The sequence below is a fragment of the Stomoxys calcitrans genome, chromosome 2 (genome assembly GCF_963082655.1).
Source record: "Stomoxys calcitrans chromosome 2, idStoCalc2.1, whole genome shotgun sequence".
Lineage (NCBI taxonomy): Eukaryota > Metazoa > Arthropoda > Insecta > Diptera > Muscidae > Stomoxys > Stomoxys calcitrans.
In genome coordinates, this window is record NC_081553.1 from 77500206 (window position 1) to 77512699 (window position 12494).

General features: G+C 36.5%; 1 long non-coding RNA gene across 1 annotated transcript in view; it reads left to right on the top strand.

Moving 5' to 3' along the window:
- Window positions 1-12494, top strand: part of LOC106095750 (uncharacterized) — a 364457-nt gene that overhangs the window by 23436 nt on the left and 328527 nt on the right. The window contains exon 2 of the long non-coding RNA XR_009396989.1: window positions 701-2554. This is a non-coding gene — a long non-coding RNA (uncharacterized LOC106095750). The remainder of the gene's footprint in view (window positions 1-700; window positions 2555-12494) is intronic.

A 12494-nucleotide genomic window follows, 5' to 3' on the forward strand; every position in this document is an offset into this window, starting at 1 on the left:
TAACCTGATATAGCTCCTTACAAGCTGAAATTTTTATACGATTTTGCTGAATTTTTGCATGCGATATTCGTTTACTTGTTCTGACCTTCAACGGTATTTTTTCTTTCGTTAAAAAATTTGTTTCTTTAATAACAAAGCACAAAATTATGGATCTATTAAGTTACCAATTAAGATGAATAAAAATCCTTAATAAGAAATTTTTCGGTGTATATATTGGGTTGCCCAAAAAGTAATTGCGGATTTTTTAAAAGAAAGAAAATGCATTTTTAATAAAACTTAGAATGAACTTTAATCAAATATACTTTTTTTTACACTTTTTTTCTAAAGCAAGCTAAAAGTAACAGCTGATAACTTACAGAAGAAAGAATGCAATTACAGAGTCACAAGCTGTGAAAAAATTTGTCCACGCCGACTATATGAAAAATCCGCAATTACTTTTTGGGCAACCCAATATAAAACTAATATAGTTTTTAATGGGAGAACTGAAAAATTTTCCTAAAAATAATACCATAAAATTTTTTTAGGGAATTCTTAATTTGTTAAAAATTATAAATCATAAATTTTGTTTAAAAATCATATTTGATATAAGCTTTTATATATAAAATAAAAATTAATAATTTTAATTAATATTTTCAAAAATTATTTTCAACCATTGGTCTTTAACTTTATACTAACTTGTTTCTCTTTGGTCTCATTTCAGATCTTCTGCTACTCTTCAAAAGAAAAAAGCACACTCAATTGGACAACGAAAGCGAAACCAGTAAATAAAAACACAGATACATATCTAATACAAAAATTATCGAAAAAAACAAACCATCAAAACCATCAAAACAAAACCCAAAACTTAATCATCTTCCATATCGCACCGAACATATCAGTGCACCGAAAACCAATTAAAATATTTTATCTTGCAAATATGATCAGTAATCAAATATGAGATATATATTTCACATTGAACAACTAATTATTTAAAAATTTATTCAACCTGTCAAAAAGAAAACAAAAGCACTGACTCTTATCAATACACAACAAAATCACATATCAAATTCATTAGAGAAGACGATAGGAGAGGAATTCCAAAAATTATTTATCTCTTGGGGATTTTGTATTTTTCGGTTAATTAATGCATGCCGATGAAGAGCAAAAGCAATAACAACTAACGCCAGCGAAACAGAAAAAAACAAATTTTACATAAAGAAAACAACAACAACAACTATAATACAAGAAGAACAAAAATTATGCAAATAAAAGCACATTTAAATTACCATTTCAACTGCCAATTAATTCATTAGAGTCCATCAGCCTATTAAACAAAAGGGAATAAGCAGAGCAGTTGGCTGAAGTTGGCGACAAAAGCCCAAACTGGCCAAAATTTTCTTAGATAGACAAATGATGATGGGGATGTATGCCTGATACATATCAAGCAAGCGTTAGAAATCTCTCTCTCTCTCTAACAGTCTTGAATACAACATATCCCTCGATTACAAAATACAGCAACAATTGTTTTTATTAGACAAATTTTTGGAACAAAAAATACCCCACAACTTGCCCTGCCCGGTAGCTGTCCATTGAGTTGAAGAAGGACATTCAATTTTTCCACACAAATACAGTGTTGTTTGCCTGAAATTTAGTTCACTTACGACTGGACTCCCCCCCCGTTGGCCGGCGAGTTCGCCGCAACTCTGTTAGGGTCCGTCTATACGTCCATCGTTCCTTTCTACAAATTTTTAAGCCATTTACAAATTTGTACTTAAATGTAAATGAGTTTTTGTGCGGCGCGCGGATAATGATGATGATGAATAAATACCCTCTATGCTAAATGTTCGGGCGGCGCCTATTTTCCAAGTTATCTCAACGAGCAACCAGAGAGTGCCAATAGAAGTAGTGACAGCAGCAGCAGCAGCAACAATAACCAAACGTCCTTAAAAGCAAAACAAAAAACAAAACCTACAATTGTACGGTCACAACAAAGTTTTAAACGTTTGCGCTGAGTGCCGGAATTAATGCAAATTGTTAAGTTTAAATCTAATCTCTTTTTCGGGGTGAAAATTGTGCCTGAAATTCTCTTCGCCGCCGCGACAACGACAACGCGTTTGTGTAAAGCAAAATTTTGTAAATTTGTTTTTCGTTCTTGCATAAATAGGGCAAAACAAGTGTGAGCAAATAAAAAAAAAATAAATAAATAAAAATACTCCCCTTAGCAGTTGAAGAGAAAGTATAGGCGGAAACGCAAGAGAAAACAAGTGAAATCCCTACAAGGACACACAAATCCCAATTCACACAATTTTGTGAGATTTAGCAAAGTAAAGGAAAATATAAAAGTGAAAAATACGTTCAGTGCGTACGCTCGTTCCCAACCACAGTCGTTCGTTCGTTCATTCATTCATTCATTCATTCACTTGTGCTAAGTGTGTCACTGTGATATCAAATCAAATCATTCAAAATACCGTCCTGGAGCATCAGCCAACCACCTTGCTTGCCAAGCTTAAATCTTCCCTAAATGACAACGCCAACAGCAACATCATTTATAAACATCTTCAACGAAATTTGAAAGGTAAGTTTTGGTCTTTGGTATGAAATTTAAAATTCTCTGGCTTTTAGCAAATCTAACCTTTGGCAGAAGGTTCCCCTTCCACAAGCCACTTACATCGACACAGCCATCCATCCATCCACCCATCTATCCATCCATCGATTTGTACTGTTAGGCCATTTTAACCTGGAAATATGCAAATGTTAACTGGCTTATTTTGCCAACATTTGCATAATTAAATCAAACTAACATCAATAACCATAATTGTGTTTTCATTATGGCATAGACGTTGTTAATAGATAGGCCTTTCAGTCTCTAGAAAGTCCACTTAAAATCAATATTTCTCTTCTCTAAACACCGCCTTCCTCATTTATGAAATTAATAAATTTTTTGTTAATTTTCTTTTCTTCTTGGGGGGAGTCATCATGTGGTGAAGGTAGTATTGGGTTGCCCAAAAAGTAATTGCGGATTTTTCATATAGTCGGCGTTGACAAATTTTTTCACAGCTTGTGACTCTGTAATTGCATTCTTTCTTCTGTCAGTTATCAGCTGTTACTTTTAGCTTACTTTAGAAAAAAAGTGTAAAAAAAGTATATTTGATTAAAGTTCATTCCAAGTTATATTAAAAATGCATTTACTTTCTCTTAAAAAATCCGCAATTACTTTTTGGGCAACCCAATATTTTGGGGAATAAAGTTCAAATGAGATTAATTATGGTATTCGCCATATTCTTTGCAGTGTGACTTTCTAATGGCTGTTTTGTTTATTGAATACTAAATAGCTGACCTGGGCCTTCTTTTACTTTATATGGAACAAAATTTTCCTTGGAATATTTATTTTCGACTATTAAAGAGCTTTTAGTGAAATACCATGCTACGAAAATAGTATATCGCTTGACAGACAGTTTCACAATATAAGTGCCTTTATCTGAATCCCATATGATCTCTATTGTTCTACGAATTTAAGTTTGGATGTAAAGTGTACTCCATTCTTAAAATACTTTATTTCAGCCCGCTACTCTCATGATATCTGATTAAGGGGTGTTTTCGGGGGTGAGGTGGTCTCCCAGGCACTTGGCCCTGAAAAAATATCAGCATCGTGCTTTTCTCTCAAATACCGTTTATTTAAACCCCATATTGCCGTTGGCTTAAGAGGAGTTTACAGGATGAGGCGTCCCCCAAACACATGGCCCCAAAATAGTTTTGGGGCCATGTGTTTCTAATCTCAAAGACCTTTCATTTGAGCCACATATTGGCATAGTCGAAAAATGTTTTCCCTTTGGGGGTGTTTTGGGAAAGGGGTGATGCCCTAAATACATGGTCCTACATTTGGATATCAAATTCGTATTCTACTCCCAAATACCTTTATTTCAGCCCCATATTGCGATGGTTAGTAAAAAATTGATGTTTGTGGTGTATTTTGGGAAAGGGGTAGACCCTCAGAAAATTGGTCCCGAAAATGGGTATCAATTCTTGCCTTACCCCCCAATACCTTTCACTTAAGCTCCACATATATCTATATATCATTTATTTGAACCCCATATTGCCATTGCCCTCAAAATTGTATATCAAGTTCGTTTTCTAATCTCATTTAAACTCCTTATTGCAAAAGTCAGCAAATATGTCCGGTTTGGGGTATTGACCCAAAAAACTATGAATATTTAGTTCCACTCTCTTTAAGACCTTTATTGTCTTGGTGAGCAAATACATCCTATTTGGGGGTTGTTATGGTGGTGGGACGTCCGCTAGACAGTTGGCCCCTAATGTTGATATCAGATACGTGGTCTACTTCCACATACCTTTAATTTGAGCCCCATATTTCCATTGTCGGCAAACATGACCAGCTTGGGGGGTGTTTTGAGGAATGGGCGGCCACTCAGTCAGTTGGCCTTGAAAATATATATCGGATTTGTGTTCCACTTTAGAAACCTTCTTATTTGAGCCTCATATTGCAATAGTCAACAAATACTTACTATTTGGGTGGTGTTGTGGGGGTGCTGTGGCCCCATAGACACTTTTCCCGAATATTGATATCAAATTCGTGCTTTACTCCCAAAGATCTTTCATTTGAGCCCCACATTGCTATGGTCGTAAATTTGTCCCCTTTGGGGGATGTTTTTGGTGCGAGACGGCCCCCCAAACACTTGGTCCCATATTTGGATATCAGATTCGTATTTTAGATTCAAATACCTTTTACTTAAGCCCTATATTCCCATGGCCAGTAATAAGTCCTGTTTGGGGGGTGTTTTGGGAAAGGGGTGGACCCCCGAAAACGTGGTCCCACATTTGGATATCAGATTCGTATTCTACTCTCAAATATCTTTCCTTTAAGTCCCTTATTGCCATGGTCGGTAAATATGTCCGACTTAGCGGTGTTTTGGGGCTTGGGCTGGTCCCCCTAGCACTTGGTCCGACAATTGGATATCAGATATGTTTTCTTATCCTAAATACCTTTCTTTTGAGTCCCATATTGTCGTGATTGGTCCAATTATATGTTTGGTTGGATTTAGGGTGGGGCAGCCCTCCTAGGTACCCCATCCGAAATTTGGATACCAAATTTTTATTTTTAGGGTACTATATGAGAGCACACATAATTTTGCTTAAATCGCATAACCAATCTCCAAATTTTCACCGCGGGGTCATTGTGCACCATCTGTGAAAATTTCATGAAAATCGGTTCAGCCGTTTCTGAGTCTATAAGGAACACACAAACATACAAACAAACAAACAAACCTACAAACAAACACTAATTGATTTTTATATATAAGATTGGACAATAAGTAAAAGGTATTATGGTTGTTTATTTCCTTGTGCCTTTTTATACCCTCCGACATAGGATGGTGGTATATAAATTTCGTTATTCTGTTTGTAACTCCTCGAAATATTCGTCTAAGCCGCCATATAAATAGTATATACAGTTGAACCTCAATTACCCGGCTCGCTCGGGTTAATAGAGGATTTTAATGTCGTTAATTATGTATTTATTGATTTCTTTCAATACCATACAGGGTTCTATGATGTTGTATACAAACTTCGGTATAAAGATAGCGTTTTAAAATAAATATACTATATGTTATACTAGCCGAACCTGGCCCGCTCCGCTGCGCTTTCTTTAACTCTCTAATATCTTTTTAGGGCCATTGTAGCCTATGATGCTGAACGCGTTCGAATCCTGTCGAGAACATCAGACATAGCGTTGTTCATCCTTTCTTGGCTATAAAATAGTCCCATATCATTGAGTTTTAACTTCAATCGGAATCGGGCGGCCACCGGCACTTCGAAATTACTGAAATTAGACATACAATTCGTTCTTTATTCAAAACGGAAATGAAGTTCAGATTAAGGGGTGCTTTAGGGCGTTCATTTGAGTCCCATATGGTACTAATGGGTCAAATAACCCATTGGACGTATCTTCAGGAGGACGAGCGCAACCTTGACTTGAACGCACATTTTAATGACATATTCGTAATCTACTTCCTAATACCATTCATTTGAGTCTCATATAGCCATGGTCATTTTGTAATACCAAATTGTAATAGCCAAATTGTAATACCATATTCGTTTTCTAGTCTCCAATACCTTTCATTTGATACCCTTATTGTGCCCATCGGACCACTTACTGATATGGGTTTTTGTGGTAAGAGGGGGGTCCGCCTCCACCAAATATCTAAAAATTATATAGCCTATGTTTCCCTCCAGACAAACGTACACAATCTATGAGCATTTTAAGATAATCGGTTCCGCCAAGTATCCTTTAGTCGTAATGGGTCTATCGGCGTATTTGAGGGGTAGCGTGACCCCCTGTACTTCGATCTGATTTTGTATGACAGATTCGAAATCTACTCCCGAATACCTTTCATTTGAGGCCCATATTGAAATGAACGTCCAATATGTCAGTTTGGAGGAGTTTTGGGTTTGGGGCGGCCCAATGGGTACTTTGACTCAAATTTTAATACCATATTCGTATTCCAATACCTTTGATTTGATACCTATATTGTCCCGATCGGTCCACTTTTTATATTGGGTTGTGTTTTTGGCATAAAGGGGAGGGTCCGTCCCCCTTCCGATACCGAAAAATTATGTTTCCTTCCAGACCAATCTACACAATATGCGAAAATTTCGAGAAAATTGGTTCTGCCGTTTTTCAGTCTATGCGGAACAAACAAACCGAGTCCTATGCATCCGTGATTGGCTGAAGTGCCTATTTTTGGCGTTTTTGTGGGGGTGGGGTAACCCCCTATACTTCACATGAATTCATATGCCAGATTCGTTATCTGCTCCCGCATACTTTTCATATTGTCCCTATTGGTCCACTTTTGATTATGGGTGGTGTTTTTGGGTTACCGGTGGAGGGTCCTCCACCTTACAATATCAATAAATTATGAAGCCTATTCCTACTTCCTGACCATATTCGTAATCTACTCCCGAATACCTTTCATTTGAGTCCCATATTGTCATGCTAGTCAAATAAACCTATTTTAAGTGGTTTTGGGGCTGGGGTGGCACCCCAGGTACATGGACCCAACTTTTATTATGAAATTCGTACTCTACTCTTGAATACTTTTCATTTGAATTCCATATTGTCCCGATAGGTCGACTTTTATTTTTGGGTAGTATTTTTGGGGTAAGGGGAAGGGTCCGCCCCCTCCCGATATCAAAAAATTATATAGCCTATGTTTCCTTTCAGACCAACCTACACAATTTGTGAACATTTCAAGGTAATCTGTTCAGCCGTTTTTGAATCTATACGGAAAAAACAAACAAACCGACAAACAAACAAACACAAATTGAATTTTATATATAAGACATAATTATTTAACGTACTTATGAAGTGTTGTTTGTTTTTGAGCGTGTATTTTTTGTTCGAGTAGAGTTGTTTGTATGCGATGTACCTGCATTACATGTGGTTTTGAAATTTCTGAAATTCTATTGTTTTCAAATTCCAAAATTCCATTCCAAATTTCAAAAAATCACTGCATCCCTCTATTGCTTGAGCCAATGTGAGGAGGCCACCGTAGCGCAGAGGTTAGCATGTTCGCCTATGACGCTGAACTCCTGGGTTCGAATTCTGGCGAGATCATCAGAAAAAATTTTTCAGCGGAGGTTTTCCCCTCGTAATGCTGGCAACATTTGTGAGGCACTGTGCCAGGTAAAACTTCTCTGGGGTCTTGACTTCTTGAGCCCCTAGAGGGCGCAATTCTTATTCGATTTGGCTGAAGTTTTGCACAACGTGTTTCGGTATAACGTCCAACAACTGTGCTAAGTATGGTTCAAATCGGTTCATAACCTGATATAGCTGTCATATAAATCGATCTTGAATCTTGAGCTCTGTAGCCACTAGAAGACACAATTATTATCCGATGTGGCTGAAAGTTTGCCTAATAGAGATACCAGGAAGAAAACTCGACAAATGCGATTCATGGTGGAGGGTATATAAGATACGGCCTGGCCGAACTTAGTGCTCTTCTACATGTTCTTAATCTTAAAGACCTTTAGAACTTTTCTATAGACTCCAACATAAGATGAAGGTATACTGATCTAGTCAGTCCATTTGTAACACCTTGAAATATTGATCTGCGATGCTATAAAGCACCAATCCCATGGCAGCCGGTTGTGCGTACCGGATTGACCTGTTAAGATCCTTCATCGGTAGAGATGGGTTTCTACCGGGTAAAACCCAACGCTTGGGTATTTTATGGGTATTCATAATTTTTCAGATATCTTGAGTATAAAAAAATTTTCAAAAAATTTTTGATGATTTTGTATTCTTTGTATATAAACCCGATCTTTTGATCTCATAAAATCGGATTTTAGATATATATAGCAGCTATATAGACCGATCTCCAGACTTAAAGTCTTGAGGCAATAAATTGTTTATTTTTTATCCGATTTCGCTGAAATTTGGCACAGTGTGTTCTGGTAGACCCCTACTTATTCGTGTCGAATGTGGTATAGATCGGACCATATTTGAATATAGCTGCCATATATACCGATCTCCCGATATTGTGTAATGAGCCTATAAAAGGAGCATTTTTCATCCTTTTTTAATGAAATTTGGCACAGCGAGTTCCGGTACCCTTCTAAACCTTTTTGTTGAATATCGTCCAGATCGGATCATATTTGAATATAACTGCCATATAGATCGATCTCCCGATATAGAGCAATGCCCATAAAAGGAGCATTTTTGATCCGATTTTGGTGAAATTTAAAACGGTGAGTTTTGATAGTCCTCTTCATCTGTTTGTTGAATATCGTCCAGATCGAAACATATTTGGATATAGCTGCCATATAGACCGATCTCCCGATATAGAGTATTGAGCTCATAGAAGGAGCATTTTTTATCCGATTTGGATGAAGTTTGAAACAACGCGACTTTATGGACCTTTACACTTCTTTGCTGAATATCGTCCAGTTCGGGCCATATTTGGATATAGCTGCTATATAGACCGATCTCCCAATATAGAGTATTGTATGGAATATTGTGTAGAGTATCTGGTCCACATTCCCTATATGGCCTAATCTGGACGATATTCAACAAAAGAGGTTAGAGGGGTGTCAAAACGCACTGTTTCAAATTCCATATTTCATTTAGCAAAAATTTTTGCTGTTTTGAATAAAAAATTTCGTTGAGTATATGTTGATCTGGATAGACTTACTATCGTTAAACCACTAAAAAACTATTTTTTTTTTCTTTTTTAGGATGATGGCTTCGTTTGAATACCAACCTTATTTCCGCTTTGATTTTCACATCATCTTAAACATAACCCCTTCGCTCAGTCCCTACTGTTTTCAAACCATTAGTTATAAATATTTCCCAATGCTATTTTTCCATTTTTGTTAACTCATTCAAAAATTAAAATGCGATCATTGCACATGTAAACAATTGAAAGTAAATCCAATTCATTGTCAGCATTACAGAGCAATTGATTACCTATAAAAGGCGGTTTAATAGACATAAAAAATTACAACGAACCCCTCAAGCAGTGTTAACCTGTTCGTAATGTACCTGATAACAATCATGATCTTTTGTCATCCGCAGATACAGCCCACAGCTATTGCGGCATAACAGTATATCAATTGACTTTATAAACTTTTGTATGTTCCTTTATTGAACCAATATCATAAAAATGTCGAACTCAGTGTGGTCAATTGATTAAAGAATCGATAATGTGGATTAATCATATTTTTTGATATGCCCAGAATAATGGAAGTGATTTTATTCACACCAAAAGTATGGCCTTGACTTCAACCATTAGCTGTAACCACGCATTTGCATTGTGCGTTTATGCTGTGTAATGCTTCACAATGTAATGACAGCAATGAAATGATTTTAGGAAAATATTTTTATTGGTTACGTTGAATAAAATATGGATTTTCATTGCTCAAAAAATTAAATGCGTAAATAAGCAGAGAAACTTATGTTTGTGAAATATATATTATAATACAAAATTCACGATAGAGCGCCACCTATATTTCAATTTTAAAATCATAATAGAGACAACCTAACACAAAAAAATCCTCATACAAAAGTAATAAAAACCTAATATAAATATGGAAAATCCTAATTTAAAACAAGTAAAAGCGTGCTAAGTTCGGCCGGGCCGAATCTTATATACCCTCCACCATGGATCGCATTTGTCGAGTTTCTTTCTCGGTGTCTCTTTTTTGGCAAACAAAGAAAAGGAACGGATGATAGAAAAGAATTGCTATACTATTGGAGCTTTATCAAGTTATGGTCCAATTCGGATCATAACGGAATGAATGTTGGAGACCGTAGTAGAAGTCATTGTGTAAAATTTGTACCTTTAGGTGCTCTAAAAGTAAAATAGGGATATCGTTTTATAGGGGAGCTATATTAGGTAAAAGACCGATTCAGACCATATTTTACACGTATGTTGAAGGTCATGGGGAAGCCGTTGTACAAAATTTCACCCCAATCAGGTAATAATTGCGCCATATAGAGGCTCAAGAAGTCAAGATCCATGATCGGTTTATATGGCAGCTATGACAAAACATGAACCGATATGGCCCATTTACAATCCGACCTACACTAATAAGAAGTATTTGTGAAAAATTTCAAGTCCTTAGCTTTACTCCTTCAAAAGTTAGCGTGCTTTTGACGGACAGACGGTCGGACGGACGGACATGGCTATTTCGACATAAAATGTCGTGACGATCAAGAAGGGATCAAGGGGTCTAAGACGAATATTTCGAGAAGTTTCAAACAGAATGACGAAATTAGTATACCCTCATCCTATAGTGGAGGATATAAAAAGAAATTCAAAAACATAAAAGGTGAAGAGTGAAATTATAATAAAAATCAAAATAAAACATACGTCGTAAAAGAAATATGGATATTGAATTTAATTCTACACTCAATAGAATGAATAGGCACACTGTGGTCAAATGGCCAATAGTTGGCTAAAACCGTTTAAAACACATGTAATATATATCACGCTCTTTCCGAATCAATCCAATTTGACACCTTAAGTATTACAGAAACCAAGATATTGGCCATTTTTGAAAAAATTTGGTAATTTTTCCCTATGATGTCCCATTTTCAGAGTAAATGGCCCATTATGGCCAAGTGGAAAATAGTCGGATAAAACCGTTTACTGGAAATATCCAATGGACTTCGTTCTTTCCGCATCTATTTAATTTGGAGCCCTAAATATTAAACAAACCAAGATATTGGTAATTTTTTATGCAAAATTTGGAAATTTTTCCTTATATTACCCCATTTTTCAGAGTAAATGGCACACTGTGGTCCATTGGGAAATAGTGGGCAGAAACCGTTTACAGGAAGTATAATATGGACCACACTCTTTTCGAATCTATCCAACTTGTACCCCTAAGTATTAAAGAAAACCAAGATATTGGCCATTTTTGCCAATATTTGGTAATTTTTCCTTATGATGATTATTCAGAGTAAATTGTCCACTGTGGTCCACTGGGAAATAGTGGGCTAAAACCGTTTACACGAAATATCAAGTGGACTACGCTCTTTCCGAATCTATCCAACTTCGAGCCCTAAGTATTGAACAAACCATCATATTGACCATTTTTGGCAAAATTTGGTCATTTTTACTTATGATAAAATGGGATGGAGTTGTACCTACACCTCGCAATATTAATCTAAGACCCCATTAAGTACATATATTCTTGATCGTCTAGACATTCTAAGACCGTCCGTCCATCCGCATGTCTGTCGAAATCACGATATCGGTAGAACGCGTAAAACAAGCTGCTTGCAATATTGATAGTTACTACTATTGATGTAAGTCGTTGAGGATTGCAAATGAGCCATATCGGCTTGGATTTGGACATAGCTCCCATATAAACCGATTTCCCGTTTTGACTTCTTGAGCCACTGGAAGCCACAATGTTTGTTCGATTAAGCTAATATTGTGTACATAGTGATTTGTTATGACTTCCAACAACTTCGCCAAGTACGATCCAAATCGGTCTATAATCTGATATAGCTCCCATATAAACCGGTCTCCCGATTTGACTTCTTGAGCCCTTACAAACCGAATTTTTTATCCAATTTGGTTTAAATTTTGCAGTTAGTATTCTGTTACGACTTCCAATAACTGTGTACGGTCCAAATTGGTCTATTATCTAATATAGCTCCCATATTAACCGATTTGCCGATTTGAAATCTTGAGCACCTTGATGCCGTAATTTTTGTCCGATTAAGGTAAAATTGTGCACATAGTGATCTGTTATGACATCCACCAATTGTGCCAAATACGGTCCAAATCACTCCATAAGTCTGATACAGCTCCCAAATAAACCGATCTCTCGATTAGTCTTGTTCGGTTCGTAGAAGCTTTAATTTTTACTGGGTTGACAGAAGTTTGGTATGTGGAATGAAATTATAAATTTTTAGCAGAATCCATGGAGGTGTGTTCCCAAGATTCAGCCCGGCCGTATTAGCTCGCATTTACTTGTATGCGTATACA